Source organism: Pocillopora verrucosa, chromosome 3 (genome assembly GCF_036669915.1).
Source record: "Pocillopora verrucosa isolate sample1 chromosome 3, ASM3666991v2, whole genome shotgun sequence".
NCBI classification, from domain to species: Eukaryota; Metazoa; Cnidaria; class Anthozoa; order Scleractinia; family Pocilloporidae; genus Pocillopora; species Pocillopora verrucosa.
The window spans coordinates 11310165-11320296 of record NC_089314.1 but is presented as its reverse complement, the minus strand read 5'-3'; the positions used below and the strand labels follow the sequence as shown (position 1 = coordinate 11320296).

At 39.3% G+C, this 10132-nt stretch overlaps 1 pseudogene; it reads right to left on the bottom strand.

Annotated features, from left to right (window-relative positions):
* Positions 1-3352: 3352 nt before the first annotated feature.
* On the bottom strand, positions 3353-5881 carry LOC131782350 (uncharacterized; annotated as a pseudogene).
* Positions 5882-10132: the final 4251 nt, after the last annotated feature.

The window sequence follows — 10132 nt, the reverse complement described above, 5'->3', positions numbered from 1 at the left end:
CACACTGCTGTTACTCTAACAGTGTTTAAAAAGAAATGAGATATTGAAATTCATTGTAAGAACTTTGAAACTAGAAGTGTAATCACATTACTGGGCCAAGCAAAGAAGTGAAAAATAAAACTGACTATCACAAGTATAATTTTGAAGGTTATAATTGTCTCAAGATCACTGAGATCAAAAGACTACCTACAACTTGGCTGATACATGGCATGACGTAATAGGAAACAACTCATTTAGGCCTTCAGGGAGAGGTATCCACTTTCTTTGGGCCTATTACGTGTTGTGGTTTCAATTTGTTCCTTGGCTTAAAGATATTACAAGTAAAACCAGTTTGAATTTCACCTTGCTGCTTTCTATCTTTTGTTTCCCTTTCTTGTCAGGCCAGTACTTAGCTTGAAGAGTTTTCTTTATGAGTCTGTCTTTATGAAGATCCACCCAATTCTCTTTACCAGCTGTCTGTTTTGGATCTAAGTGGGTAAAGCTGCTGGGAATATGTAGATTTTGTCAGACAGCCCTCTTTTTGGGTGTTTGTTAAAATGAAGCAGTCAGTAAGATACTTTAAACTGTGGCCAAACTGTGGAGTTAGAGTACTTTTTGGAGTTTCATGTGATGTTGAGGGGCTTGTGTCAGTCTTTCTGATACCTTTCCTTGGTTATGTTCTAAAGACTTGATAATTCGATTTTTAATGCTTACGAAGAATACTGGCGCACTTACAAAACTGACTGCTATCTATTAACACAGAGTTCCAAATTCAAATGTGGTCTCTTTGTTAGTCAAGAGTATCCTTGGTTGCGTGCTACCTCAGATTTTGTATGCTCATGTGATTGCTGTGGGAAAGGTTGTGGAGAGATTAGGTGCTCCCCTCTGTTTAGAGAACAGTGATTTTAATTCTTACGTTTTAAAGCCCTCCTCTTGTTTAAAAAAGAACAGTGCTGGGGAATTCATACTGCTCAGCACACACGAATATTATTAGCAGGCTCAGCAACAACTGTTTTCAACTAAGTTGAACTACTGTTACTTTGTTGTTTGTGCTGTTTCCTCAAATGAACTTAGGCTACTATCACAAAGAATTCTTCCAGATAGAGACCACTGAAGTAAAGTTGTACCCAGGCCACAAAAATTTTTGAGAATTTGTGTTGTGCCTGAAGTACTTGCTCGATGGTACACAAGAAGAGAGTCTTGCAGAGAATGGGGCTCCACTGGCTGATGCAGTGTGCTATTGCAGACAAGAAACTGATGAGGATACTGTCAAGTGTTGTAATCCGAGTTGTGCTATTCAGCAATTTCACTTGTCTTGTTTGGGTATCAACACTATTCCCAAAACCTGGTATTGCCTCAGATGTAAAGCTTTACCAGAAATCTAAGAAAAGAGGCTCTAAGCACCACTCAGCAAATACTAAGCCAAAACTCACACATGTCTCAACACACACCAAGCAAACAATCACACAAACCTCAACAAACATTAAGTCAAACCGTCACACATGTCACCACAAACACCAATCAAACAGTCACACATATCACATCACACTCTAAGCAAACAGTCACACATAACACAGTACACACCAAGCAAACAACCACACACATCTCAACCAACACCAGGCCAACAGTCACATATGTCACAACAAACACCAACAAAACAGTCACTAAACCCAGTCAGTTCTGGCACTGAAGAAGTAACAACTCTGAAAACTGTCATTATGTACAGGCCTCCTTGTGACAAGCATGAGCCAGAAGGAAAACTGGGACATCATGAATATGGCCTAATTGCTTCCCCAAATGGATGGCTAGACTGTGTAATTATACACGAGGCCCACATAATACTGAGGAGAATCAGTAAACTCATATAAGGATTTCAGAGGCCTACTCTTGGCTCAGTTCGGCAATTTAATATTGTGACTGCACCATTTATTCAAATAGTCCACATTAATAACAATCACTGGGTATGTACTGGTTACATATATAGTCCTCCTGGTTAGGTTGATGTCTATGTCTCTCATCTCATGTGATTCAAGAGTTCAGGGAAATAGCTTTTGATTTGACTGGACCAGCCTTTAAGGGAATTCATTGTGTTCCAGTGCAACAACAGGCAAATGGTTCTGACTGTGGTGTATTTTCAATAGCTTTTGTAACAAGTTTGGTTTATGGACAAAATCCTGCGAATGTAACATACATTATCAGTCAGATGCATCCACATTTACTGCACTGTCTAAGAGGAGGAGTTATGAATCCTTTCCCTACCACTTGAACTTCTTTTACAGAGCAATGTCATGATAAGAGGGAAAAAAATATGTGGCATGGTTGGGACATAGTCGTGGCATGGCCGAAGTTGTTAGACAAAAATACTCAATTTTTTTAGGACATGGACTGTACAGTAAAATCCTTTGCAATCATACAGACTCTGTCTTATCAGACTTACATATACAAAATGTCAGAAAACAAGTAAATGTTAAGTACCATGTCATTCTCTCTACACTCAGTAGTGGGTTGTAGTGACAATAATACAAATACAAATACTTTATTTATCAAGGGTGAAATACATTATTACCGATAGCCCGGTAGTTTACATAGTGGCCCTCAACAAAAACAAAACACAAAAACATAAATCTTACTGATCCTACTAATTATTACACTTCCAACTAAATTATTAGAATTTATCATAAAAATCAAAAAGTCCTACTAATCTTAAATGTTCTTGTGAAGAGTTTTCTTTGATAAAAATTATGTTTCCATATGTGTCACCTAGATTATTCCATAGACAACTTGCACTTAAGTGGAAAGTCCTAAGCCCTGAGTTTCTTTTACATGATGGTGTCAAAACGTCATTACAGAGAGCAGATCTAGTTCGATAACCATGTGTAGAGGTAACATGTTTCAAATGTGAGGTGAAATACTCAGGACAATGACCCTTGCTAACTTTGTTAAGCATAAAGAGTTTCTAACAATAATAATAATAGTAATAATTACCTCTCTTTATACAAGATAAGGATTTAAGCTTTGCAGCTTGTGGGGTCATGTACAAATAGATAAATGAAAGGATAGTTGCATAGACAATAGTTTTAAAATAAGGCTGAAAATCCAATTGAATGTATGAACGCAAAATAAATATCTACAATGTACGGTCCTCTCTGATCAATGTTTAAAGTTATAATTAATGATTTTACCTAACTGATAACATTCCTCAGGTAAAAACCTCTTATAATGTGATATATATTGGCAAAGTCAGTGGTCCTAACCAAGGTACAAGAAAGTTTGTCAATCATCCTGGAAAAACTTTTCACACTGTTCACCTTACGGCACTCAATAACAACAATGACAACACATAACAAGAAAGATCTCTAAATACACTGATACTTTAATCCAAAGGTACAATATGATTGGAAAGGTTTATCAAAGTTGCACACATGGTAATAATTCTGTCAATCATTGGAATTTGAGCCTCGTGGGAACCATTAAGGTCACACTGTAAGAAATAAATAGGTAAAATTCCAGAAAGAATGGAGTACTTTCTGCTTAGTAAGCCAATCATCCTTTCCACTTGTATTCGGACATTTGCAATTCCACAGGTTCCCTCAACATGTATTGGGTCTAGCTGATCTTTTCCTTTGGTGAATGCCGGTATAGCAAGCTCAGCTCTGTGGTACATAAGGCTTTCCTGAAAAGTAAAGCCACAGTCTGCCATCACCAGGTACTAGCTTTTCTAAATTCCACATGTCTCAGTTAAATACTTATCTGGGGTACTTCCTCCCCAAGCGTCTGAGAGGAATGAAATACTCCCTTGTGGAGTTATTCCAACCAAAATTTTTGTAGGTGCAGAAGGTTTGTGCCTGGGCCATGAGATTTGAAGGTCTAGTGATAAACACTTCATAACATTTGATAATTACCATAGTTTTGTTGCCAAAAACAGCCTGGAAACATTGAGGCATGGTTCTCCATGAATCCTCATATTTTGGCCACCTTATTAAAGGTGGTAAACAAACAGACAGAACCACAATTCAAGCGGAAAATATTCTGGAAACAGTTGATAGTGAAATTCCAAAGCAGTAGGCAAGATCCTGCATTGGCATGTTTAACTTAAGTTTCATCAGCGTGAGAACAATCTCTTGAAACTTTGATAGCACGTCATAGGCAGGCAATCCTGTGTAAAACCGGATCTTGTCATTGTCATGGGCAAAATAAGCTTCATTGAATGGCTGTTTCACAGCTGGGGTGCAAAATAAGTATTCAATCTCTTCTGTTTGAGTCACTGTTCTTGTTTACAGGAAGTGGTCACTGTTCCATGTTTAAAGGAAGTGGTTTGCACCGATATGGCGACCAATTAAAATGAGATCACGTGACTGAAAAGGATCTATTGCCATAGTCACAGACTTTGCACCTGAAAATAAACAAAAAAACCATGAATAGCGCTTGCGGCAACCAAAAATCTAATTCACAAGATTCCAAGCAGTTTCGCTCCAAGATGCCTTTTACGAGGTGTTTGGGGGCTATTTACAAAGTTGACTGTTTACACGAATCTTTAATCTTGCAAGTAACCCATGAACCACAATCAACGATCAACCTCTCAATCAATCAGTCAATGGATCGATTGTAAACTGAAACAGTAATGCAACAAAGTTCTATCAATCTGATGAAATGTTGCAAATACATAATCAAATAATCGCGTGTAAAAAGCTGGGCCTTAACGCCAATAACGAGATTAAAATGGCAATGAACAATACAAATAAAGCAATACAAACTAGGTTAAAGTACAAAAGTTATACGAATTTGGTAACTGGTGAACAGCCTATCGTTCTTACCTAAATGGTGGGCGTTCACTAGCAAAAGAAACAATTTTGGCCTTTAAATCTCGAATCAATTGAAAGCACGGCAATACAAGGAAATTTCTGGTTGTATACTTTCGCCTAATGCTGGTAAACTAATCTGGAAAAACAAAGGTACTCACATATCGGTCCCGCTTGTGCCAAAGGTTTAAGAAATGAAAAGACAAAAGTTCACTAAGACCAATCAAAAACTTGCGAAGAACTGATTGCTAAACTCGCTTTTATACGTGCGTGGTGATGCTGAAAGGTCTGATTACTAATTCAATAGAAATATAGACAAACAGATAACATTGTAACTATGTTCTTATCTAGGATCATTCTAAAATATTTCAACTACTAAACAACCAATTAAGTAGAAACGAGCCTTCTGGCTCGTGTCCTTAACAGTATCTCCGTCAAGTCACAGGACAATACTCCATAATCAATCTATGAAAAAGAGCGATAGATAAGTGACCAATTACAAAAAAAAAAATAGTCTAGAATACTAAGGTAATAAATCTCAGTAAATCTCAGGCAGAAAATAGAGTGCTTACCTCAAATTTACATAGTACTTTGGAGGAGATTCTTTCATGTTAGGGGAGGAGAGCAAATTGAAAGAATCTCCATCTACACATGAAATTTTCTCAGACACTACATAAGTCTGTCAATTGAAGACAACTGACTCGCAATCAAGGAGTTTCCCACAATAACAACAATTTGTCGATAGCGTATTCCAAAAAAAAGATTGCAGAGTTCACAAAGATTCTTCACTGCAGAGATGTTCTCTGCAGAAGGTGCAGTGATTTGCTTTCTTTGTGACATACACTCTGCTTGTAGAGGAGACATTGGAGAAAGAGGATCAGAGAAAGACAAAGAAATGCTGAAAGAATTGAAAACCATGCAGTTGTGGATGGTGTAGAAACAAGAGAGTGGTTTGGACTTCTGGTTGATGATAAGCTCAGATCGCTCAATGTTAGTCCTTTCCCCTCAATTTTCTCTTCAAAAGCTAACAGAAGAGCTGCCACTAAATCTGCATTCTGTGTGCTTGTGGTTGCTTTTTTAAGAGCCGAAGACCCTTTGGTCATCTTTATGCAGTTTTTGATGCCAAGAAGTCTGCTCTCTTGAGTTTGAGGAACTTCTATGTTGAATGAGAACTGGAGACCTCGATTCGTTCTATGCATTGTTTGGGTACAGATGGGTTATTTCCCTCAGCCACAATGCATAAAATTCACAATAAATATATTTTTCGAGCAGTGAGAGCCAAGAATATTCCCCAAACAGTAACTAGAGTTGTGAAATTCTGGCTAAATGAGACATCCTACAATGTTACCAGATGTTCTAACCCAAACGCATGCCCACACTTTCCTTAGACAATTCCTTGTCCAATTATTTCAGACCATTATTGATTTTTTAAATCGCTCCTGCTGTGCGCAATCCAAACATTCTTGCTACAAGTCTGTCATTATAGGGCTACGCTCAATTATACACCTAAATCTTAAGTAACACAACTGTCATCAAACCCCTTAGCTTGATTACTAAATTAAAAGATAAAGTATCACACAATACGCTTACAAGATTGTGGCAACACATTCCCCCCTTGACTCGATAACGAGTCAAGCATTAGTTCTGATTTCTTCCAAGCATCCACAGGGGACATTCCTTGTGGGTTTTCTGGTACCTCAATCACAAACACCAGTTGTCTGAAGTCCCTCCCCCATAAGGCGTGTGAGGGCGTTGATACTTCTTCAATATCATTGTATTTGTATGTGAGCGGCCTTGACATGGTCGTAGATTCCACTCCTGTGAGCAGAGTCGACAATTCGTCAAAGGACAACCTCGTGTTACGTTGTGCTTTCTTAAACAATCTTTAACACTTGCTACCATTCTTTCAAAAAACCTTCCCCACCAGAGTGCCCTTTCTAGGTTAAGCTTCCACTCTATTCTCTCATACTCTAAGCCCCTTTTATCTGGGGGTGGTTGAATAGCATATTTTATGCTTTCGTTTGAAAGGTCTTTGCATTGTCTAATACGATCAGCTGGGGCCTCATATCTAGTGAAGAACCTTTGCAAACAACACCTAAATGTGCTAGCCAACAAGTCCTCCACTAGTTCCAAGTGTACTGCCCTGGTCATGCAACATGTAAACAAGGTGACATAAAAAGGCCCAGCAAAATCAACTCCCACTCAGAGAAGGGGGTGCTTCTCTGAATCTAATTCATTGTTGATCATTGTGTTCCATTTGATTCTTTTGCAACATTTCATTTAATTTTTATGAAGCTTCTTGATCGTGGGGCAAGAGTAATGAAAAAGATATTTATTTGTTGGCTATGCAAGACAGACTGGAGGCTCTTGTCACCAGAAGCAAAACAGGCTCATCTATCCACAGCTTTGGAAAGAGGGCCATAGAGACAGCACAAAGTGCGTTTAAGGCTGGCATATGAATGTTGCCTAATATCAAAGTCAAAGTGACTGGCACTAATGAAATCCTATCCAGACGGAAGCAGGTATAGTTGACATCTTTGGGCAGTGACTCTTTGACCATGAACTATATAACAAAGTATAAAAAGGTTGTGAAAAAAACTCCACTCCCATTATAAGGATTACAAAAATCAGGAAATCTCTGTGGTGTTTTCTCTCTTCTTATTTCAAGTTCTCTCATCAGCTCATCAAATGCTGCGAAGCTGATTAAAAAGCCAAATGTCAACAGGAGATCACTGTTCAAGGAGCTGTCAACAGCTCAATCTTATTGATGGGATGCACAAGAAACAAAGTTGTAGTTTTGAGCTTTACTCCTCTCACCAAACCATTACTCTGAATGGAAAAACTTCCAGTATGTTTCCAAGAGGCCAGGAACCTTTAGGTGTGAACTGCAAAATTCTGTGTAGCGTAACACCACTTTTGTCTTTGTTGAAGTGAGGGAAGGTATTCCTGCATCCACCGTCACCAGTACACTTCATCCAGGTATTAAAATGTCTCCACCTCCATTGGGAACAGCATTCCTCTTTCAAGAAGATAGCTGGGGGAAGGGAAAATCCTAAATGCAGGAGTAGAAGATGGTTAGGAGTCAAAGCCTCAGGATCTCTGGGGTCATCGCACACTTTAGTTAAGGGATGCCTGTTTATAATAGCCTCTATTTCGCATCCGAGGGTGACCACACCTTCATCTTAGGGTTGCTTGTTAAGGACAGCCTTCATAACTTTATGCAGTGTCCAGATACAGTGTTCCCACATCTCCATGTGTGGACTGAATCAAGTTTTATCTTGGGACTTGATTTCTTAACCTCTAAAGATTACTGCTCATCCTGAAAGCTGCCAACTTTAACGACTTCAATGATTGCTCTTTTGGCTGACTTTAACTGTCCAACAGCCATAGGTCTGATTTTCTTCCCACCTTAAGTTGGTGAACGTCCTCCTTGCTATTGCCTAGCAACAGCATTTTGGGTGCCATTCTTGAATCTTAACATCCACCCACAAATCTTTTAAGTTCGTGCTAGTTGGAGAATGGTTCAAATGTCAACTTAAATGGTATGGCAGTAGCATGAATCAGGCTAACAAACGAAGCTCTGTTTAATTCTAAATTGCCTTTTTTTCCCCTAATCTTCATTCATAGCACCAGAATGCTGAGAGCAAGTTGCTTCATCAAGCCAGTGGAAATCAGAACCTTGTGTCCAGCACGTACAATAAATGATATGGTCAGCGGAAATTCGATGCAGGGCATTATTTGTAGATTTAAGCTTTGTGTGGACATGCCTCCATTGAGAGGACAAGAATTACTCATGTATCATCGATACACAGTTAGCGGCAAAGGTCTCATACCTCTTCTTATCTTTCCTACATAACGCAGTACATATGAAGTATCAGGCGAGAAAACAGCACTGTCTATAGGTTACTTGATTTCATCACAAATCAGTCTGCCACATTTGGTCAATAGCACAGCAGCAGACAACTCTATTCTTGGTATCGTTACAGTTTTCTAAGAGGATAATCTAAACTTTCCCAGTACAAAGGAGCAGTGAACATCACACTGGTTGTTAACCAATAATAGATAGGTGATAACACTGTAAGCCAGTTGTGATGCATCAAAGAAGAAGTGGAGCTGGCAGGAAGTCACTTCTTCAAAGTGGCATGGTTTGAAGCATCACTTTACATGAAAGTGCACAAGCTTTGATTGCTTGCGCAATGATAACTGCCATCACCTCAGATCTTTATCTAGGCAGGAAAGATATGGGAAGACCTCACAACCTGGATTTTCTCCTGAGGATGTTAGCCTCTATTAGGCCCTGTTAGCCCCTGTTAGCCCCTGTCAGCCCAGACTTTCCAAAGAGTGGTCGAGGCAGCTAAGAATACCTGACTCATTGGTAATATGGGATAAATAAGTAGAATGCAGTTCTCTGTACGATGCTAAAGCAACAGCATACTTGGTGGAGGTTGAACTGCTCTGTCTTTTGTTTTCTTCGGATCCATTTTTGAGGCTGGTAGCCCCTGTTAGCCTAAACTGTCGATAAAGTGGTCATGGCAGGTGAGAATATTTGACACATTGGTAATATGGGATAAATAAATAAAATGCAGTTCTCTGTACAATTCAAAGAGAACAGCATACTCGAGTGAGTAATTGTCTGTGCTGACTTCATTTTTTTAAGTGTGAAAGCAATGCCTGCATTTCTTTTTTTCGGTGTGGTCTCCTCATGAGGCGAGGACCTGTTGTAGCATGAGACTCGTAGTGGTCTTGTTAGCCTCTGGGTGCCATTGAGTGATCTGAAAGCAATGAATGACCTTGAAGACATGAGGAAGAAGCCGTGGTCACAGGCAATATGAAGGCGAGGGGATGGAATGCAACACATGGCCCCTGAGGAAGATATACTAGTAGGACAATGTGGAAGATCGCTAGGTTCTCAATCAGGCAAAGTCTAACAGTAATGGCAGCAGCATTGGCAGGTAGTATCATCTAAGTAGGCAATGGTGGGGATAAATGTGAAAGAACATAGACTGCGCAGAGTGCATCCAGACTGCGCAGAGTGCATCAGAAGCTAGAGAACAAAGATTACCTCGTGCATCAAGAGGTGGTGATGGCAATGTTGTTACTAAGCCAGGGTATCTGATCAACAAAATGAAAAACAGTGAATCTGGCATAACCTTGGTGACCAACTGTTTCAAAGTTTAACCAAATTGGAACTGGCAGGATGGCCATTGTTGTCTTTTAGTTGACCATTTCAATTTGAACATGTGTACCTTCCTCACAAGGCATTGGAATTTTACGAGACATGGACCTTGTATTGGTGTTGTTAGCTCGTGGGGATCAATTCACTGAGTTTGTGTGAAGGAGTTTGAGATGTTTTG